Raw genomic sequence first — 23,598 nt, 5'->3', positions numbered from 1 at the left:
CCAAGGTCACACAGAGCCTTAAAGATCATGGTGCCTATAGTACAAGGTATTATGAACTTTCCAGGATCCTGTCTCTTCTGAGGCAATGTCAGTTGATCCATATCACTTAGTTTATTTGTGCACCAAGTATCAATGCCAAATAATTTGGCATTTAGCTTCATGATTGCACCAAGGAACTTGGTAGCTTGCTCTTCAGTAACATCCTCATTCTCTTCAGAAGAGGAATACTCATCAGAGCTCATGAATGGCATAAGGAGGTTCAATGGAATCTCTATGGTCTCTAGATGAGCCTCAGAGTCCTTTGGTTCCTCAGAGGGAAGCTCCTTATTGATCACTGGACGTCCCAGGAGGTCTTCCTCCTTGGGATTCACGTCCTCTCCTTCCCTTACAGGTTCGGCCATGGTGCTTATGTCAATGGCCTTGCACTCTCCTTTTGGATTCTCTTCTGTATTGCTTGGGAGAGTACTAGGAGGGATTTCAGTGATCCTTTTACTCAGCTGGCCCACTTGTGCTTCCAAATTTCTAATGGAAGACCTTGTTTCATTCATGAAACTTACAGTGGCCTTGGATAGATCAGAGACTAAGTTTGCTAAATTAGAGGTATTTTGTTCAGAGTTCTCTGTCTGTTGCTGAGTGGATGATAGAAAAGGTTTATTATTGTTAAACCTGTTTCTTCCACCATTATTAAAGCCTTGTTGAGGACTTTGATCCTTCCATGAGAGATTTGGATGATTTCTCCATGATGGATTATAGGTGTTTCCATATGGTTCACCCATGTAATTTACCTCTGCTATTGTAGGGTTCTCAGGATCATAAGCTTCTTCTTCATAAGAAGCCTCTTGAGTACTGTTGGATGCAGCTTGCATTCCATTCAGACTCTGAGAAATCATATTGACTTGCTGAGTCAATATTTTGTTCTGAGCCAATATGGCATTTAGAGTATCAACTTCAAGAACTCCCTTCTTCTGAGGCGTCCCATTACTCACAGGATTCCTCTCAGAAGTGTACATGAACTGGTTATTAGCAACCATGTCAATGAGTTCTTGAGCTTCTGCAGGCGTTTTCTTTAGGTGAATGGATCCACCTGCAGAAGTATACAATGACATCTTTGATAGCTCAGATAAACCATCATAGACTATATCCAGGATGGTCCATTCTGAAAGCATGTCAGAAGGACACTTTTTGGTCAGCTGTTTGTATCTTTCCCAAGCTTCATAGAGGGATTCACCTTCTTTTTGTCTGAAGGTTTGAACATCAGTTCTAAGCTTGCTCAGCTTTTGAGGAGGAAAGAACTTGGCTAAGAAAGCCGTGACCAGCTTATCCCAAGAGTTCAGGCTGTCTTTGGGTTGAGAGTCCAACCATATTCTAGCTCTGTCTCTTACAGCAAAAGGGAAAAGCATGAGCCTGTAGACTTCAGGATCTACTCCATTAGTCTTAACAGTATCACAGGTCTGCAAAAATTTAGTTAAGAACTGAAAAGAATCTTCCGATGGAAGTCCATGAAACTTGCAGTTCTGCTGCATCAGAGAAACTAGCTGAGGTTTCAGCTCAAAGTTGTTTGCTCCCATGGTAGGAATGGAGATGCTTCTTCCATGTAAATTGGAATTAGGTGCAATAAAGTCACCAAGCATCCTCCTTGCATTATTGTTGTTGGGTTCGGCTGCCATCTCCTTTACTTGTTCGAAATTTTCAATAAGGTTGTCTCTGGATTGTTGTAATTTAGCTTCTCTTAGTTTCCTCTTCAGAGTCCTTTCAGGTTCTGGATCAACTTCAACAAGAATGCCTTTTTCTTTATTCCTGCTCATAAGAAAGAGAAGAGAACAAGAAAAGAAGAGGAATCCTCTATGTCACAGTAAAGAGGTTCCTTATTGTTAGTAGAAGAAGAAAAGAAGAAAAAATTCGAACACAGATAGAAGAGGTGGTTCGAATTTGGTGAGTGATGAGAGGAAGAGATGTTAGTAGATGAATAAATAAATAGAATAAGATGAGAGAGGGGGAGGGAGAGGATTTTCGAAAATAATTTTTGAAAAAGAGTTAGTAATTTTCGAAAATAGTTTTTGAAAAAGGTTAGTAATTTTTGAAAATTAAAATAAAAAATTAAATTAATTAGTTAATTAAAAAGAATTTTTGAAAAAGAGGGAAGATATTTTCGAAAATTAGAGAGAGAGAGAGTTAGTTAGGTAGTTTTGAAAAGCATAAGAAACAAACAAAAAGTTAGTTAGTTAGTTGAAACAAATTTGAAAAGATAAGAAGTTAGGAAGTTGGAAAAGATATATTGAAATCAAATTTTTGAAAAAGGTAAGATAAGAAGATATTTTTGAAAACATATGATTGAAATTAGTTTTGAAAAAGATTTTATTTTTAAAATCACAATTAATGACTTCATTCACAAGAAATCACAAGATATGATTCTAGAACTTAAAGTTTGAATCTTTCTTAACAAGCAAGTAACAAACTTGAAATTTTTGAATCAAAACATTAATTGTTATTGTTATTTTCGAAAATTTGATATAAGAAAAAGGTTTTTGAAAAATATTTTTGTAATTTTCGAAAATAACTAAGAAAAATGAAAAAGATTTGATTTTTAAATTGAAAATTTGATTTGACTCATAAAAACAACTAGGTTTTAAAAATTTTTGAAAAAGTCAAATCTAATTTTCGAAATTTTAAGAGAGAAAAAGGAAAAGATATATTTTTTTGATTTTTGAATTTTTATGATGAGAGAGAAAAAATAAGAAAAATGATGCAATGCATGAAAGTTATGGATCAAAACAATAAATGCATGGAAGAATGCTATGAATGTCAAGATGAACACCAAGAACACTATGAAGATCATGATGAACATCAAGAACACATTTTTGAAAAATTTTTAATGCAAAGAAAACATGCAAGACACCAAACTTAGAATTCTTTAATGCTTAGACATTAAGAATTCAAGAATGCATATGAAAAACAAGAAAAGACACAAAACATGCAAATGCAAAGATCAAACAAGAAGACTTACCAAGAACAACTTGAAGATCATGAAGAACACTATGAATGCATGAATTTTTTCGAAAAATGCAAGATGAACATGCAATTGACACCAAACTTATAACATGACTCAAGACTCAAACAAGAAACACACAAAATATTTTTGATTTTTATGATTTTCTAATTTTTTTGTATTTTTTTTCGAAAATTATTTGAAAAACAAAAATAAGGATTCCAAAATTTTTAATATGAATTCCAGGAATCTTGCCATGTTAGTCTAAAGCTCCAATCAAAGGGTCAGGCATGGCTTAATAGCCAGCCAAGCTTTAGTCAAAATATGAGTGTAATTCATTCAATTTTAAGCCAAAACTTCAGTCCAAAAGAATTTAGACATGGCTTTACAGCCAGCCAAGCTTCAACATGCTTCATGAAACACTAGGATTCATTCTTAAAAATTCTGAAGAAAAATATATTTTTGAAAACATTTTTATTTTAAAATATATTTTTTTTTTCAAAAACAAAGGAGGAATTTTTGAAAGATCTTTTTGAAAAGAAAACGAAAAGAAAGTTACCCAATCTGAGCAACAGGATGAACCGTCAGTTGTCCAAACTCGAACAATCCCCGGCAACGGCGCCAAAAACTTGGTGTTGTTGCCGGATCGAAAATTTGGCACTGATGTTACCGGACCAAAAGCTTGCCGAAAACTCAAACAATCCCCGGCAACGGCGCCAAAAACTTGGTATGCGAAATTGTTACTCAGGTTGTGAATTATTGTTCGAAATTGATTCCCTGGCGATGGCACCAAAACGGATGCACAGAACCATGGTCTAAACATATCTTCACAACTTCGCATAACTAACCAGCAAATGCACTAGGTCGTCCAAGTAATACCTTACGTGAGTAAGGGTCGAATCCCACGGAGATTGTTGGTATGAAGCAAGCTATGGTCACCTTGTAAATCTCAGTCAGGCGGATATAAAATAGTTATGTAGTTTTCGAAATGTAGTAATAAAAGAAGGATAGAAATACTTATGTAAATCATTGGTGAGAATTTCAGATAAGCGTATGGAGATGCAATTGTTCCTTTGAACCTCCTCTTTCCTGCTGTCTTCATCCAATCAGTCTTACTCCTTTCTATGGCTGGCTTTATGCAAGGGCATCACCGTTGTCAGTGGCTACATCCCCTCCTCTTGTGAAAATGGTCCAAGATGCCCTGTCACGGCACGGCTAATCATCTGAGGTTCCCGATCATGCTGGAATAGGATTCACCCTCCTTTTGCGTCTGTCACTACGCCCAGCAATCGCGAGTTTGAAGCTCGTCACAGTCATTCAATCATTGAATCCTACTCGGAATACCACAGACAAGGTTTAGACTTTCCAGATTCTCTTGAATGCCGCCATCATTCTAGCTTACACCACGAAGATTCTGATTAAGAGATCTAAGAGATACTCATTCAATCTAAGGTAGAACGGAAGTGGTTTTCAGGCACGCGTTCATAAGGAATGATGATGATTGTCACGTTCATCACATTCAGGTTGAAGTGCGAATGAATATCTTAGAAGCGGAACAAGTTGAATTGAATAGAAAAATAGTAGTACTTTGCATTAATCTTTGAGGAACAGCAGAGCTCCACACCTTAATCTATGGAGTGTAGAAACTCTACCGTTGAAAATACATAAGTGAAGAAGGTCCAGGCATGGCCGAATGGCTAGCCCCCAAACGTGATCAATAGATCAAAAGATGTTCAAAGATTCCAAAGATATCTAATACAATAGTAAAAAGTCCTATTTATAATAAACTAGCTACTAGGGTTTACAGAAGTAAGTAATTGATGTATAAATCCACTTCCGGAGCCCACTTGGTGTGTGCTTGGGCTGAGCTTGAATGTTACACGTGCAGAGGCTCTTTCTGGAGTTGAACGCCAGGTTGTAACGTATTTCTGGCGTTCAACTCTGGTTTGTGACTTGTTTCTGGCGTTTAACTCTAGACAGCAGCGTAGAACTGGCGTTCAACGCCCTTTACGTCCTCTAAACCCGGTCACATTTCTGGAAAGCCCTGGATGTCTACTTTCCAACGCAATTGGAAGCGCGCCATTTTGAGTTCTGTAGCTCCAGAAAATCCAATTTGAGTGAAGGGAGGTCAGAATCCAACAGCATCAGCAGTCCTTCTTCAACCTCTGAATCTGATTTTTGCTCAAGTCTCTCAATTTCAGCCAGAAAATACCTGAAATCACAGAAAAACACACAAACTCATAGTAAAGTCCAGAAATGTGAATTTAACATAAAAACTAATGAAAACATCCCTAAAAGTAACTAGATCCTACTAAAAACATACTAAAAACAATGCCAAAAAGCGTACAAATTATCCGCTCATCACCAACGCAGCCACAATCAAATCTAACCAAACAATGCTAAAGCTAAGCAATCACAAAACAATGAAGAGTTCAAGAACTATATACAAAAGGGGTAAAAAGATAGATCTCACCATGGTGGGGTGTCTCCCACCTAGCACTTTTGTTTAATGTCTTTAAGTTGGACTTTCACTAGCTCATTGCTCTTTGCCAAGAGGTGCGTCTTCCAAGAGGAATACCTCAATCTCCTTGTTGCTCTTCATTTGCTCACCATGATACAACTTGAGACGGTGCCCATTGACCTTGAAGATTTCCGGACTTGAGGGATGGCGCAAGTGGTAGACCCCATAGGGTTCCGCTTTCTCTACTTGATATGGTCCTTCCCATGTTGATGCTAGTTTTTCGGGCAACAATCTCAATCTTGAATTGTAAAGGAGGACTAGATTGCCAGCTCTAAATTCTCTTCTTCTTATGTTCTTGTCGTGCACGGCTTTTATTTTCTCCTTGTAAAGTCTTGAGTTCTCATAGGCTTCCAACCGCAAACACTCTAATTCCACTAATTGAAGTTTTCTCTCAACTCCGGCCCCACCCAACCATGGATTGCACTCCTTGACGGCCCAATATGCTCTACGCTCTACCTCCACCGGTAAGTGGCAAGCTTTGCCATACACCAACCGAAAAGGGGCTCATGCCAATCGGTGTCCTGTATGCCGTTCGGTATGCCCATAGTGCGTCGGTAAGCTTGGCACTCCAATCTTTTTCTATTGGGCTTTACAATCCTCTCCAATATACGTTTAATCTCCCGATTGGAAACCTCGGCTTGGCCGTTTGTTTGTGGGTGGTAGGCCGTAGCCACTTTATGTATGATGCCGTATTTCTTCATTAGCCCTTCCATTCTCTTATTGCAAAAATTTGAGCCCTTGGTCGCTCACGATTGCTCGTGGTGACCCAAATCTACAAATGATGTTATTTTTCACAAAGGAAAGGACCACATTAGCATCGTCCATCCGGGTGGGTATCGCTTCCACCCATTTGGACACATAATCAACGGCTAGTAGAATGTAGAGAAAACCATTAGAATTTGGGAATGGCCCCATGAAGTCGATATCCAATACATCAAAAATCTCACAAAATAGCATGGTTTGTTTGGGGATTTCATCCTTCTTGGAGATATTACCAAATCTAAGACATTGAGAACAAGATTTACAAAAAAGAGAAGAGTCCTTGAAAAGAGTTAGCCACCAAAATCCACAATCTAGAATTTTTCTTGCCATTCTTTAAGGTCCATAATGGCCTCCTCCTTCGGAGGAGTGGCAAGCTTCCAAGATTGAGTGGAATTTAGTTTATGGAATGCACATCCGAATTACTTGATCTGCTCCACATCTCCAAAGGTATAGGTCATCCAACACATAGTATTTGGATTCGCTTTTTAGCTTATCCCTTTGATGTTTGGAGAGATTAGGAGGGAAGGTGCGGGAAACCAAGTAATTTGCAATTGGTGCATACAAAGGAATAACTTCCGAGATTGCTTGCAAGCCCTCAAAGGGAAAAGAATCATTAATAGGAGTGGTATCACCTTTGGTGTGTTCAAGGTGACTTAAGTGATCTGCCACTAGGTTTTGCGAACCACTCCTATCTTTAATTTTCAAGTCAAATTCTTGCAATAATAAAACCCATCTAATCAATCTCAGTTTGGATTCCTTCTTAGCCAACAAATTCTTTAACGCTGCATGATCTGAGTACATTACCACCTTGGAACCAAGTAGATATGCTCAGAACTTGTCCAAGGCAAAAGCTATTGCCAATAGTTCTTTTTCGGTGGTAGTGTAGTTGGATTGGGCTCCATCTAGTGTTTTTGATGCATAGGCTATGACATATGGATTCTTACCCTCGAATTGTTCTAACGCGGCCCCCATGGCAAAATTTGAAGCATCACACATTATTTCGAATAGCCGACTCCAATCCGGCCCTCGCACGATGGGAGCTTGGGTCAATGCTTTCTTGGCTTGTCAAAAGCTTCCATGCACTCCTTGCTTAGATCAAACTCAATGTCCTTTTGCAACAATCTTGATATAGGCAATGTGATAAGTTGACCAAAGCATAGGTTAGGAATTTCCTCAAAATTGGAATTAGCGTTGTAAGTATAGTCCTAACCCGACGAATTGGCCTCTCCAATCAAATAGGAAATTCACAAGATATGTCACAAGCAAAATCAAATTAAAACCGAGAGTATTAGACTCTCGAATCGTCCCCCTAGGAGCACCTTAGAACAATGAGTGTACAATTCCGGTTGTAGTGATCAATGGGTTGTGAATGAAGAAATGAACATATAAAGCAATAAAAGAACATGCAAAATTGTAACGATTGAACTAATTAAGAAATTAAAGAACCGACTATGTAATATAAAAGAAATCAACATATAAAGGTGTAAAAGATTGAAAGCATCAAAAAGAGTCTTGGCTTGGAGTGAGCTAAGGGTCCTTTGCCTTGTTGGAACCACAACTATGACAATTATGATGGATTAGTCTCACTTGATCAACCCTCACATCGAAAAGTAAGTTCAATGAGCATAAGTGTCCTTAACCCACAAATCCTAACTTGCTTGCTAATTACCTTAGCAACAAATTAGCGTTAGTGGGAAGAAAAACAATTAACAACCCAAGAATTGAAACTAAATGTTGGACATTCCAACTCTAGGAACCCAATTGCTCACTTACCCAAGCCAAGAACCAAAAATTTATCCTAAAACCATGTTTGACATTTTGTGAAACACTTGGCAGGCAAAAAGCTTAAACATGAGGAAAATGAGTAAAGACTTGAAACTAAAAGCAACAATTGATCTCAATCAACAAGAATAACACAAGAAAGCATGTAACAAGCATCAAACATCAAATTCATCAACAAGAAATTTAAATTGCAAGAGTGTTGCACGAATTGTGAATCACACTTTTCACAACCCGTACCACTAACCAGCAAGTGCACTGGGTCGTCCAAGTAATACCTTACATGAGTAAGGGTCGAATACCACGGATTTATCAGTTTGAATTGCGAAAAGTAAAAGAGCATGGATTAAATACTTGTTATGTAGTAATGGAGAATATGTTGGAGTTTTGGAGATGCTTTGTCTTCTGAATCTCTGCTTTCTCCCTGTCTTCTTTTTCACTCACGCAAGGTTCCTCCTATGGCAAGCTGTGTGTTGGTGGATCACCGTTGTCAATGGCTACTAACGTTAGGATTTTTTCCAGTAAAGAATGTCATAAAAACAGTCGCGTTGTAGATATAGTCTCTAAACCGACAAAAATCCCTTCGTACAAACGTTTTGGGTGTCACAAGTAACAAACCCCTTTAAAAATTGTTAACCGAGTATACAAACCTCGGGTCGTCTTCTCAAGGAACTGCGAGGAGGTATGTTCTTATTATTGGCTATAAAGGTTGTAATCGGAGTTTAGAAGATGAGAAGCAAGTAATTTAAATGACAAGTAAAGTAAATGGCAATTAAAATAAATAAATACTGTAAAGCAAACTTTTGGCAAGGTAAGAGAAATTAGAGGTCCAACTTAGTTATCTCTCTCAACTATAATGAAAGTTGAATCTAAACTCCACTTGGTCAACCTTTACTAGGGCAAAGGAAAGTCAAGGGACTAATTAAATTGACCTTTGAATCCTATTTATTTCCTAAGAAAAGGTTGGGATTACTTAAGTTCAGCTCAATTAGCAAGATAACGATTATCAATTATGTTGAGTTTAATAACTGTTGAGTTACTGAATTCTTAACCAGGACCAAAAAGGGGAGAAAGTAAAATTGCTGGAATAATAAAAATGTCCTTAGATGGGAAGCAATGGTAACTTAAATCAAAGAGAACAATCATAAACTGAAAATACCTCAAATATTATTAATTCAAATAACAATCTATAACATGGAAGAAATTCATAAATTCACTGATCAATTCAAGTGCTGGAACAAATAAAAGTAAAAGGAAGCTAAAACAAAGAAACGTAAAACCTGGATTGAGAGTCACTCTTAAAGCAAGAAGAAATCCTAAATACTAATCCTAAAAGAGAGAGAGGAGAAGATCTCCCTCTCAACTAAATCTAAATCATTGAAAAATAAAATATGCGAGCTCCCTTTGAATGGGTGCATTCCCACACTTTATAACCTCTGGTCTATGCTGTCTGTACTTGGATCTGGGCCAAAAAGGGCTTCAGAAATCGCGGGGGCGTATTCTGTAAATTCTGATACATGGCCTCTATCACGCATCCGCGTGGGTCACGCGGTCGCGTCATTCGGAGCTTTTCCTTGCCACGCAGTCGCGTCAGTCACGCGTCCGCGTCGTATGCGTTCTGCTTATGTCACGCGGTCGCGTCAGTCATGCGGCCGCGTCGTATGCATCTTCGCTTCTAGCACGCGATCGCATCATCCATGCGATATCGTGAATACCAATTTCTTCAGAAGCTCCGTTTTGTGCTTTCCTTCCATTTTTGTATGTTTCCTTTTCCATCCTTTAAGTCATTCTGTCTTAGAAAATCTGAAACTACTCAACACACTAATCACGGCATCGAATGGAAATAAAGGTAATTAAAATGATTAATTTTAAAGCTTAGGAAACATGTTTTTCACATACATCACGTAATAAGAAATGGAAAGTAAAACCATGCAATTAATGTGAATAAGTAGGTGAAGGATTGTATAAATCACTCAAATTAAGCACAAAAGAACTCATGAAATATGGGTTTATCAACCTCCCCACACTTAAACACTAGCATGTCCTCATGCTAAGCTCAAGAGAAGCTTTAAAGATGAAGAGGAATGGTAAAATGTATGAAATGCCACCTATGTATATGAATGAAACTACATGCTAAGATGTCTCTACCTACTTGGTTAAAAATAAATAAGTTCTCCAAGACAAACATAAATTAGATTTCACTAATTCAAATCATAAAATAAAAATCAGGTAAACTTGTAAGAAGACAGCTCATGAAAGCAGGGAACATAGAATCAAGCATTGAACCCTCACTGGTAGTGTATATCACTCTAATCTCTCAAGTGTATAGGGTTATTCACTCAACTCTTCTCTGGTCATGCTTTCTAAACCTTGTTCTCCATCTAACCAATCAACAAATATTTAATGTACCAATGCAAACATCATGAGGTCTTTTCAAGGTTGTAATGGGGCTGAGGTAAAGGTAAGGATATATGTATGGCCAAGTGAGCTATAATATGAATCTTCAATTAACCTAAGCTCTCACCTAATATACATATACTCTATATACTTTTAAATTCATGCCTAGCTACCCATAATTCTCACTTTTGTAAAATTCCCATACTCATGTACCAAATTTTTCTTTAATTTTTATCACATGTGCATTGATCTTTTATTAAACTTAATATTGGGGTAATTTTATCCCCTTATTTACTTATTTATTGAGTATTTTTGGATTTTTCTCTTTTTCTTTCTCTCTTTTTTTTTTTTTTGTAGAGAAACAAACATAACTTATCAATGCACATAGATTTTCTATTATTTTTCTATTTTGGTTTTTCATGAGTAGGTTTCCAAATTCCTGATATTCAAATAAATTAGAAACATTATACTTTTCCTTTATTAACCCATGTTCCCACAGTTTCCCCATACTTAATTAACGCACTATCTTAAGCTAACCAAAGATTCAATTGGGATATTTAATTATTTTTCTGCTTTAAGGCTAGTGATGTGGTAAAATACAGAACAAGAGGGGGTTAAAAGGCTCAAAGTGGCTGACAAGGGTGATTTAAAGGGTAGGCTTATTTGGGATAAGTGAGCTAAAATCAAATAATGGCCTCAATCATATGCAAGCATGTAAATACACTAAATAACGGACATATAGGTTGGAACAAAATATAGATTACAATCATAGAGAAGGGAACACACAGGAATAAAATATTTATGGTTAAATAATGTAACCATGTAAATAAGCTCAAAGTCTCACAGGTTATGTGTTCTTTGACTCAAAAACCATGTTCCAAATACAACTTCAAACAAATTTAACACATAAAAATTTTAAAAAATTTTTATTTAAATTAGTGAAATTTTTTTTCAAAAATAGGATCTTAAAAAGAGATTTATTATTTTAACCAAATAGTAACTAAATGCACAATATCAAATAAATATGCAATCAAATATGCGGATGCAACAATGAACAAATACAGAAAATAAGATTATTGGTGTTGAAAAGAAAGTACTAACCCACGGAGATCGGTATCGTCCTCCCCACACTTAAAGGTTGCACCGTCCTCGGTGCATGCTAAGATGTACAAGTGGACGGGCTGTTCCGACTGATGCTTTTCTTCAAGGATTATGCAGATGGACTTGTTTGTCTCCCCTTTTAAGCGTCTTCCGGTTCTCTTCCTGGTGGCCATCCTGAAAGAAAAAGGGAAAAAAGGTAACCCAATAATAGAGATAAGAAAATAAAAGAGGTATGGGTTAATGCCAAATGATAAGGGTCTCATTTACATGGAAGCTTCAACATGTAAGGGAGAAAACAATAGAAGCCATGGCATACTAGTGGTGCGAAATTTGCAACCATAGGGAAAAAGGTGGGTAATGAAAGACAATGTAAATTCATGTTAATGCAAAACGAATATCAGTAATATAAAAATTAGCATTGATTTAAATAATATTACCCAATCAGAAAAAAACAAGTCATGAAGCACCAAGAAGATACCAGAAAAGATGTAACAGTTGAATAAGAACATTTGAACACCAATAATAAATTTAGAAAAAATAAAAATATGCAATGAATGACAGTATGCAAATAAATAAAATAAAATAAAAGATAAGAAGAATGAGAAGGGAAAGAAATAAAGTACAAAAGAAAGAAGAAAGAAGAAAAGATAGAAGAAATTAGGATTGGAAAAGAAAAATAAGATAATTGGCACTAATCTGGATAGGTTGTGCGACGCTGGCGACGCGGTCGCGTGCTGCGCAAATAACGTTAGGCGACGCGGACGCGTGGGGCACGCGATCGCGTGACTTGATTTATGCTAGGGGCGCGAGTGCAGCCTCGCGGTTGCACAACTCTCTGTTCAAAACTCCTTTTGCCAAATCTTAGGGTGACGCGGTCGCGTGGGTGACGCGATCGCGTGAGTGGCCATCATGGGGATATGACGCGGACGCGTGGGGCACGCGTTCGCATGGTGAGGCTTGGGCTTCCAGCACGATTCCAGCCCAACTCCAGCTCAACTCTCGGCCATGCACCCGGTTGACGTCGATTTTCAGGTCACGCGGACGCGTGGGTGACGCGGTCGCGTGGGAGGCCATTATTCCCGGGTGACACAGACGCGTGGAGCATGCGGTCGCGTGGGTCAATTTGTGCCATTGGCACGCCTCCAGCGTTGCTCCTGCGAAACTCTCTGTTTATATTAATATTGTCTCCCATCTCCTTGCGACGTGGACGCGTCGCTGATGCGGTTGCGTCGCGTGGCGTTTATTTTTTTTTAGTCTGAAAAATGCAAAATGCAGTGCTAATATGAATGTTATGCAAAACTCCAGGTTCAATATAATAAAATAAAATTCAAAAACAAACAAATTTAAATAAAATTAAAATTGAAAAAAGGAACGATCATACCATGGTGGGTTGTCTCCCACCTAGCACTTTTAGTTAAAGTCCTTAAGTTGGACATTAGATGAGCTTCCTGTTATGGTGGCTTGTGTTTAAATTCATCTAGAAATCTCCACCAATGCTTGGAATGCCAATAGCCTCCGGGGTCCCAAACTAGGCATGTGAAGCTTCTGAGCAGCTTGAAACAAATTTTCAGGCTCCCGGGGTGACGAATGTCAGAATAGATTCCAGGATCCCAAGCCTTGTTTTTAAATCCGCCTCCGTCTTGATCTATATTTTTCCATTCGGGCGGTTTAGAAAGTAGATTCTCACCATAGTGACCAAACGTTTTCTGAGATCCATTCAATTGAGCTTGATACCAATCCGTGCACTTCAAGTTGAAGCGTGGAACCTTATTGAACCTTGTGCACCAGCTCTGAGTACGAGCCATTTCCCTCTTACTCTTAAAGCCGCAGAGAGCTCTAAGCTGGCCATCTGTTTCAAGCAAACCATATTCAAGTGAATAAGTAAAGTTATAAGTTAAGGATTGGACCCAATTGAAGCTTGTATTAGGTGGTAATGGCCTTAGGATAGGTGTTTTTGGTGGTTCTGCAAGTTCCATTTCTTTGTGCTCTTCTGTGAATTCCTCCACTTCTTTGCAAAGATCTTCAATTGTATCTGTGTCCTCGTCAAAGTCTTCTGTGTCTTCCTCATCACTTGAGTCATAGATTGGAGGTTGAAAGAAATCTACCTCTGCATCATCTTCATATTCACTTGGGGAAGATTCTTCGATCTCAGAGAATTCACTTGCGAATGCAAGTTCATCACTAAGAGAGCTAGACTTGTGACTATCACTATCGAGGGAATTTGTTTCTTGGATTATTCCGTCTAATTCTTCATAAACGACTTGCCTTGGAGAAATATCCTCCTTAGCATCAACTGTAGTCTCCTTGACGGCGTGTTCCTCAATTTTGGATTCCCATGGAGGTTCAGCATCTCCTAGATCTTCAACCAACTCTTCTTCTTGAGTGATGACATCTTCTTTTACTTGTTCTAGTACGAATTCATTCTCTGTCTTGTCCACTGGAGTTTCTAGTATCTCCTTCATGCTACACTCTTCGTTAGACTGTTCACATGAGGCTGTGGCTGATCCTTGTGTATTTGAGCGCCTAGAAACCCATTGAATTATCGCTTGCTCCAGTTGTTGAATGGTTGTTTGAAATTTATTTACTGTTTCCTTTAGGTGAGCCTCTGCTTCTTGGGTTGCTGGACTTGGACATGACACAAAGGAAAGTGGTGGTGATTGGGAGCGATTGGATTGGCACTGGGGTAAGGAAGGATCATATGGTGGCGAATGGTGAAGAGAAGCTTGTGAGTGTGGTGGTTCGAGGTTATGTTGAAAGGATGGTTTACATGTACGGGGTGGGGCTTGTTGGTAGTTACAAGGTTGTCCACCATATCTTTCAGCTAGGTATGCATTGTAGAATGGTCTTTGTCCAGGATATCTCAGAGGGTGTTGCTGCCAAAAGGGTTGATTAGATCCTCTTGGTTCCATCCATCCTTGATTGGTCTGACCTTGATGCGCGTTCCTGCTGTAACTTCTATTTCCTTTAACAATATTAGAACCAAACTCAAAGCAAGAGGGGTGAGAGTTCATGGTAGCAAATAAAGATAAACAGGAAAAAACAAAAATAAATAAACAAGCAAAAGAAAAATATTTACAATAGCCAATAATAAGGCACACGTTAGCAGTTCCCCGACAACGGCGCCATTTTTTGACGTTAGGATTTTTGCCAGTAAAGAATGTCATAAAAATAGTCGCGTTGTAGATATAGTCTCTAAACCGACAAAAATCCCTTCGTACAAACGTTTTGGATGTCACAAGTAACAAACCCCTTTAAAAATTGTTAACCGAGTATTCAAACCTCGGGTCGTCTTCTCAAGGAACTGCGAGGAGGTATGTTCTTATTATTGGCTATAAAGGTTGTAATCGGGGTTTAGAAGATGAGAAGCAAGTAATTTAAATGACAAGTAAAGTAAATGGCAATTAAAATAAATAAATACTGTAAAGCAAACTTTTGGCAAGGTAAGAGAAATTAGAGGTCCAACTTAGTTATCTCTCTCAACTATAATGAAAGTTGAATCTAAACTCCACTTGGTCAACCTTTACTAGGGCAAAGGAAAGTCAAGGGACTAATTAAATTGACCTTTGAATCCTATTTATTTCCTAAGAAAAGGTTGGGATTACTTAAGTTCAGCTTAATTAGCAAGATAACGATTATCAATTATGTTGAGTTTAATAACTGTTGAGTTACTGAATTCTTAACCAGGACCAAAAAGGGGAGAAAGTAAAATTGCTGGAATAATAAAAATGTCCTTAGATGGGAAGCAATGGTAACTTAAGTCAAAGAGAACAATCATAAACTGAAAATACCTCAAATATTATTAATTCAAATAACAATCTATAACATGGAAGAAATTCATAAATTCACTGATCAATTCAAGTGCTGGAACAAATAAAAGTAAAAGGAAGCTAAAATAAAGAAACGTAAAACCTGGATTGAGAGTCACTCTTAAAGCAAGAAGAAATCCTAAATTCTAATCCTAAAAGAGAGAGAGGAGAAGATCTCCCTCTCAACTAAATCTAAATCATTGAAAAATAAAATATGCGAGCTCCCTTTGAATGGGTGCATTCCCACACTTTATAACCTCTGGTCTATGCTGTCTGTACTTGGATCTGGGCCAAAAAGGCCTTTAGAAATCGCTGGGGGCGTATTCTGTAAATTCTGATACGTGGCCTCTGTCACGCGTCCGCGTAGGACACGCGGTCGCGTCATTCGGAGCTTTTCCTTGCCACGCGGTCACGTCAGTCACTCGTCCGCGTCGTATGCGTTCTGCTTATGTCGCGCGGTCGCGTCAGTCATGCGGCTGCGTCGTATGCATCTTCGCTTCTGGCACGCGATCGCGTCGTCCATGCGATCGCGTGAATACCAGTTTCTTCAGAAGCTCCGTTTTGTGCTTTCCTTCCATTTTTGTATGTTTCCTTTTCCATCCTTTAAGTCATTCTATCTTAGAAAATCTGAAACTACTCAAGACACTAATCACGGCATCGAATGGAAATAAAGGTAATTAAAATGATTAAATTTAAAGCTTAGGAAACACGTTTTTCACATACATCACGTAATAAGGAAGGGAAAGTAAAACCATGAAATTAATGTGAATAAGTAGGTGAAGGATTGTATAAATCACTCAAATTAAGCACAAAAGAACTCATGAAATATGGGTTTATCAGCTACCATCCGTCCTCTCATTGAAAAAGGTCCAGGTGCGCTGTCACCGCACGACAAATCATCTGTCGATTTCCACTCATGCTGGAATAGGATCCATTGATCCTTTTGCGTCTGTCACTACGCCCAGCCCTTGTGAGTTTGAAGCTTGTCACAGTCATTCAATCCCTGAATCCTACTCAGAATACCACAGACAAGGTTTAGACTTTCCGGATTCTCATGAATGCTGCCAATGGATTCTAGCTTATACCACGAAGATTCAGATTAAGGAATCCAAGAGATGTTCATTCAATCGAAGGTAGAACGGAGGTGGTTGTCAGGCACGCGTTCATAGGTTGAGGATGACGATGAGTGTCACGGATCATCACATCCATCATATTGAAGTGCGAATAAACATCTTAGATAGAAACAAGTGTGTTTGAATAGAAAACAGAAATAGTTGCATTAATTCATCGTAACACAGCAGAGCTTCTCACCCCCAACAATGGAGTTCAGAGACTCATGCCGTCAAAGAGTACAAAGTTCAAATCTAAAATGTCATGAGGTACAAAATAAATCTCTAAAAGTTGTTTAAATACTAAACTAGTAACCTAGGTTTACAGAAAATGAATAAACTAAGATAGATGGTGCAGAAATCCACTTCTGGGGCCCACTTGGTGTGTGCTGGGGCTGAGACTTAAACTTTACACGTGCCTAGGCTGTTTCTGGAGTTAAACGCTAGGTTGTAACCTGTTTCTGGCGTTCAACTCCCATTTGTAACGTGTTTCTGGCGTTTGACGCCAGACTGCAACATGGAACTGGCGTTGAACGCAAGTTTACGTCGTCTATCCTTGAGCAAAGTATGGACTATTATATATTTCTGGAAAGCCCTGAATGTCTACTTTCAAACAAAATTGAGAACGCGCCATTTGAAATTTTGTAGCTCCAGAAAATCCACTTTGAGTGCAGGGAGGTCAGAATCCAACAGCATCAGTAGTCATTTTTCAGCCTAAATCAGATTTTTGCTCAGCTCCCTCAATTTCAGCCAGAAAATACCTGAAATTACAGAAAATCTCACAAACTCATAGTAAAGTCCAGAATTTTGATTTTTATTTAAAAACTAATAGAAATATAATAAAAACTAACTAAATTACACTGAAAACATACTAAAAACAATGCCAAAAAGCGTATAAATTATCCGCTCATCACAACACCAAACTTAAATTGTTGCTTGTCCCCATGCAACTAAAAACAAAGTAGGATAAAAAGAAGAGAATATACAATGAATTCCAAAAACATCTATGAAGATTAGTCTTAAGTAGATGAGCGGGGCTATTAGCTTTTTGCCTCTTGAATAGTTTTGGTATCTCACTTTATCCTTCGAAGTTCAGAATGATTGGCATCTATAGGAACTTAGAATTCAGATAGTGTTATTGATTCTCTTAGTTTATTATGTTGATTCTTGAACACAACTACTTTATGAGTCTTGGCCGTGGCCCTATGCACTCTGTTTTCCAATGTTACCACCGAATATATACATGCCACAGACACATAACTGGGTGAACCTTTTCAAATTGTGACTCAGCTTTGCTAATGTCCCCAATTAGAGGTGTCCAGGGTTCTTAAGCACACTCTATTTTTGCTTTGGACCTTGACTTTAACCGCTCAGTCTCAAGTTTTCACTTGACACCTTCACGCCAGAAGCACATGGTTAGGGACAGCTTGGTTTAGCCGCTTAGGCCAGGATTTTATTCCTTTAGGCCCTCCTATTCACTGATGCTCAAAGCCTTGGATCCTTTTTATTTACCCTTGCCTTTTAGTTTTAAGGGTTACTGGCTTTTTTCTCTTGCCTTTTGGTTTAAAGAGCTTTTGGCTTTTTCTGCTTGCGTTTTCTTTTTCTAATTTTTTTTCGCATATATTTTTTTTTTCTGCAAGCTTTTGTATTCACTGCTTTTCCTTACTTCAAGAATCATATTTATGATTTTTCAGATTATCAAATAACATGTCTCCTGTTCATCATTCTTTCAAGAGCCAACATATTTAACATTCATAAACAGCAACTTCAAAAGACATATGCACTATTCAAGCATTCATTCAGAAAACAATAAGTGTTGCCACCACATCAAAATAATTAAACTATTTTAGAATTCGAAAATTCATGTACTTTTTTTTCTTTTTCAGAAAACATTTTTCATTTAAGAAAGGTGATGGATTCATAGGACATTCATATCTTTAAGACATAGACACTTAGATACTAGTGATCATATAGTAAAGACACAAATATAAATAAAATATAAAGCATAATAAACGAAAAACAGGAAAATAAGAACAAGGAGATTAAGGAACGGGTCCACCATAGTGAGGCGTCTTCCTCTTCTTGAAAAACCAGTGGTGCTCTTGAGCTCCTCTGTGTCTCTTCCTTGTCTTTGTTGCTCCTAATAGTTTTCTGGAGGGAAGTGCATCCCTTGAGGCATTAGTGGTTATGGAAAAACAAAAAAAGCAATGCTTTTTCCACACCAAACTTAGAAGGTTTGCTTGTCCCCAAGCAAAAGAAGAGAGAAAGTAGTAGAAGAAGAAGAAAATGGAGGAGATGGGGGAAGAAGATGTATTCGGCGAAGTGGAAGAAGAGAGGGTTATGTTGTGTGAAAATAAAGAAGGAAAGGTAGGGATCCTGTGGGGTCCATAGATCTTGAGGGGATCCTGTGGGTTCCACAGATCTTGAGGGGATCATGTGGGATCCACAGATCAAGTGGGGGCAAGGACTTAACATCCCTGTTCCAATTAGGCGTGTAAAACGCCCTTCCTGTGCAATCCTGGCGTTTAACGCCAGACTGCTGCCTATTTCTGGTGTTAAACGCCCAAATGTAGCTTGTTTCTGGCGTTTAACGCTAGGTAGATGCTTGTTTCTGGCGTTAAACGCCAGCTTGGTGCCTGTTTCTTGCGTTAAACGCCAGACAGGTGCTTGTTTCTGGCATTTAAACGCCAGAATACTCCCCCTCCAGGGTGTGCTATTTTTGTTACTATTTTTCATTCTGTTTTTTATTTTTGAGTAGTTTTTGTGACTTCACACGATCATAAACCTTAAGAAGACATAAAATATCAATAGAAAATAAATAGATATAATTTGATAACATTGGGTTGCCTCCCAACAAGCGCTTCTTTATTGTCTTTAGCTGGACCTTGCTGAGCTTTTAATCTAGCCTCAGCCTTAAGCACTCTTGCTCAACATTGCCTTCAAGATAGTGCATGATTCTCTATCCATTAACAATGAAATTCTTATTAGAATCAATGTCTTGAAGCTCCACATAGCCATATGGTGATACACTTGTAATCACATATGGTCCCCTCCACCGGGATTTCAGTTTTCCGGGGAATAGCCTGAGCCTGGAGTTAAACAGCAGAACCTTCTGTCCTGGTTCAAAGACTCTAGATGACAGCTTTCTGTCATGCCACCTTTTTTCTTTCTCTTTGTAAAGCTTGTCATTTTCGAAAGCAGTGAGTCTGAATTCCTCTAGCTCATTCAGCTGGAGCAATCTTTTTTTCTCCAGCTAATTTGGCATCAAAGTTTAGGAATCTGGTTGCCCAGTAGGCCTTATGCTCCAGTTCCACGGGCCGATGACAGGCCTTACCATACACAAGCTGGTATGGAGAGGTCCCTATAGGAGTCTTGAATGCTGTTCTGTAAGCCCACAGAGCATCATCCAAGCTTCTTGCCCAATCCTTTCTACGGGTACTTACAGTCCATTCTAGGATTCTTTTTAGTTCTCTATTAGAGACTTCAGCTTGCCCATTTGTCTGTGGATGGTATAGAGTTGCCACCTTGTGGCTAATTCCATTCCGGACCATAGCAGAGTAAAGTTGTTTGTTGCAGAAGTGAGTGCCCCCATCACTAATTAGTGCTCTAGGGACACCAAACCTGCTGAAGATATGTTTCTGGAGGAACTTCAGCACGGTCTTAGTATCATTAGTGGGTGTGGCAATGGCCTCTACCCATTTGGATACATAGTCGATTGCCACCAGAATATAAGTGTTTGAGTATGATGGTGGGAAAGGCCCCATGAAGTCAATACCCCATACATCAAACAACTCAATCTCCAAGATCCCTTGCTAAGGCATGGCGTAACTATGAGGCAGATTACCAGCTCTCTGGCAGCTGTCACAGTTACTCACAAACTCTCGGGAGTCTTTATAGAGAGTGGGCCAGTAGAAGCCACATTGGAGGACTTTTGTAGCTGTTCGCTCACCTCCGAAATGTCCTCCATATTGTGATCCATGACAATGCCATAGGATCTTCTGTGCTTCTTCTCTGGGCATACACCTACGAATTAATCCGTCTGCACATCTCTCAAAGAGATATAGTTCATCCCACAAGTAGTACTTTGCATCAGTGATTAATTTTTTTTTTGTTGCCTGCTGTACTCTTTGGGTATGAACCTTGCAGCTTTATAGTTTGCAATGTCTGCAAACCATGGTGTTTCCTGAACTGCAAACAAATGCTCATCCAGAAAGGTTTCAGAGATCTCAATAGAGGGAAAGGACGCCCCTTCTACTGGTTCTATCTGGGACAGATGATCAGCCACTTGGTTCTCTGTCCCTTTTCTGTCTCTTATTTCTATAACAAACTCTTGCAGAAGCAACACCCATCTTATGAGCCTGGGCTTTAAATCCTGCTTTGTGAGTAGATATTTAAGAGCAGCATGGTCAGTGTACACAATCACTTTTGATCCTACTAATTATGATCTAAACTTGTCAATGGCATAAACCACTGCAAGCGATTCTTTTTCCGTGGTTGTGTAATTTTTCTAAAATACGGTTAGCATAATAAATGACATGTAGAAGCTTGTTATTCCTCTGTCCCAGTACTGCACCAATGGCATGGTCACTGGAATCACACATTAGTTCAAATGGTAATGTCCAGTCTGGTGCAGAAATAACTGGTGCTGTGATCAGCTTAGCTTTCAGAGTTTCAAACGCCTGCAGACACTCTGTGTCAAACACAAATGGCGTGTCAGTAGCTAGCAGATTGCTCAGAGGTTTTGTAATTTTTGAAAAATCCTTTATAAACCTCCTATAGAATCCTGCATGCCCCAGAAAGTTTCTGATTGCCTTAACATTGGCAGGTGGTGGTAATTTTTCAATTACTTCCACTTTAGCTTGATCCACCTCTATTCCCTTGTTCGAAATCTTGTGCCCAAGGACAATCCCTTCAGTCACCATAAAGTGACATTTTTCCCAGTTTAAAACCAGGTTAGTCTCTTGGCATCTTTTCAGAACCAGTGTCAGGTGATCAAGACAGGAGCTGAATGAGTCTCCATATACTGAGAAGTCATCCATGAAGTCTTCCAGAAATTTTTCCACCATATCAGAGAAAATAGAGAGCATGCATCTCTGAAAGGTTGCAGGCGTATTACACAGCCCAAATGGCATCCTTCTGTAAGCAAACACTCCAGATGGACATGTGAATGCTGTTTTCTCTTGATCCTGGGGATCTACTACAATTTGGTGATAGCCTGAATAGCCATCCAAAAAGTAGTAAAAATTATGACCTGCTAGTCTTTCTAGCATCTGGTCTATGAATGGTAAAGGGAAGTGATCCTTCTTGGTGGCTGTATTGAGCCTTCTGTAGTCAATACACATACGCCACCCTGTAACTGTTCTTGTAGGAACCAGTTCATTTTTTTCATTATGAACCACTGTCAAACCTCCCTTCTTAGGGACAACATGGACAGGGCTCACCCAGGGGCTATCAGAAATAGGATAAATAATCCCAGCCTCTAGTAACTTAGTGACCTCTTTCTGCACCACTTCCTTCATGGCTGGATTTAGCCGCCTCTGTGGTTGAACCACTGGCTTAGCATCATCCTCTAATAAGATCTTGTGCATGCATCTTGCTGGGCTGATGCCCTTAAGGTCACTTATGGATCACCCAAGAGCTATCTTGTGTGTCCTTAGCACTTGAAGTAGCGCTTCCTCTTCCAGGGGATTTAAAGTAGAGCTTATGATCACCGGAAAAGTGTCACCTTCTCCCAGAAATGCATATTTTAGGGATGCTGGTAATGGTTTGAGCTAGGGTTTAGGAGGTTTTTCCTCTTCCTGAGGAAGTTTCAGAGGCTCTTTCAATTCCTCTGAATCCTCCAGATCAGGCTGAACATCTTTAAAAATGTCCTCTAGCTCTGATTCGAGACTCTCAGTCATATTGACCTCTCCACTAGGGAGTCAATAATATCAACGCTCAGGCAGTCGTCTGATGTGTCTGGATGTTGCATAGCTTTGACCAGATTCAACTTAAACTCATCCTCATTGACTCTCAGGGTTATCTCCCCTTTTTGGACGTCAATGAGGGTTCGTCCAGTTGCTAGAAATGGTCTTCCTAGAATGAGAGTTGCACTCTTGTGCTCCTCCATTTCCAGCACTACAAAGTCAGTAGGGAAGGCAAATGGCCTAACCTTGACAATCATGTCCTCAATTTTGCCTGATGGGTATTTAATGGAACCATCAGCAAGTTGAAGACAGATCTGGGTTGGTTTGACCTCTTCAGTCAAGCCAAGCTTTCTGATAGTGGATGCAGGGATTAGGTTGATGCTTGTCCCAAGATCACATAAAGATGTCTTGGGGCAATTACCCTCTAATATGCATGGTATCATAAAGCTTCCGGGATCTTTAAGCTTTTTTGGGAAGCTTTTTAGAATGACTGCACTGCATTCTTCAGTGAGGAGAACTCTTTCAGTTTCTCTCCAATCCTTCTTATGACTCAAGATATCTTTCATGAACTTGGCATAAGAGAGTATTTGCTCAAGTGCCTCTGCAAACGGAATCTTTATTTCAAGAGTCCTGAGATAGTCTGCAAAGTGAGCAAATTGCTTATCTTGCTCCTCTTGGCGGAGATTTTGAGGATAAGGTATCTTGGCTTTATACTCCTCAACCTTGGTTGGTGCAGGTTTATTTCCTACAGAAGTGGTTGGGAAAGCCTTTTTAGAGGGGTTGTTATCATCACTTGTGTACGTCTGATCCCTCGCTGGCGTTTGAATGCCAGGGTTGGAAACTTGATTGGCGTTGGACGCCAACTTCCTACCTGTTTTTGGCGTTTGAACGCCAGAACTGAGCTTCCATTGGGCATTTGACGCCAGCTCCTTGCCTGTTCCTGGCGTTTGAATGCCAGAACTGTGCGGGAGTTGGGCATTTAACGCCAGCTTGGCACCCTTTTTTGGCGTTTGAATGCCAGAGTTATTCCTCTCTGGGCTCTTACTGTCCTCAGAGGGATTTTGGATAGTATTTTGCTCATCCTCTGTCAGTTGTTCTTTTCTTGGCTTTCTACTACTCTAAAGTGAGGTATTTAATGTTTTCCCACTTTTTAATTGAACTGCTTGGCACTCTTCTGTTATTTGTTTTGATAACTGCTATTTTGTTTGCTTCAACTGCACTTCCATATTCA

General features: G+C 39.1%; 1 non-coding gene across 1 annotated transcript; it reads left to right on the top strand.

The window, feature by feature from the left end:
- The first annotated feature begins 1,160 nt into the window (after window positions 1-1,160).
- LOC148577643 (small nucleolar RNA R71) lies at window positions 1,161-1,268 on the top strand. The gene has a single exon (XR_015903903.1). It is a non-coding gene; the product is annotated as a small nucleolar RNA R71 (small nucleolar RNA).
- Window positions 1,269-23,598: the final 22,330 nt, after the last annotated feature.

This window comes from Arachis ipaensis, chromosome B1 (assembly GCF_059453495.1).
Source record: "Arachis ipaensis isolate K30076 ecotype BB chromosome B1, ASM5945349v1, whole genome shotgun sequence".
Classification (NCBI taxonomy): domain Eukaryota; kingdom Viridiplantae; phylum Streptophyta; class Magnoliopsida; order Fabales; family Fabaceae; genus Arachis; species Arachis ipaensis.
The sequence above is the reverse complement of the archived record's forward strand: the minus strand, read 5'-3'. Positions and strand labels throughout refer to the sequence as shown.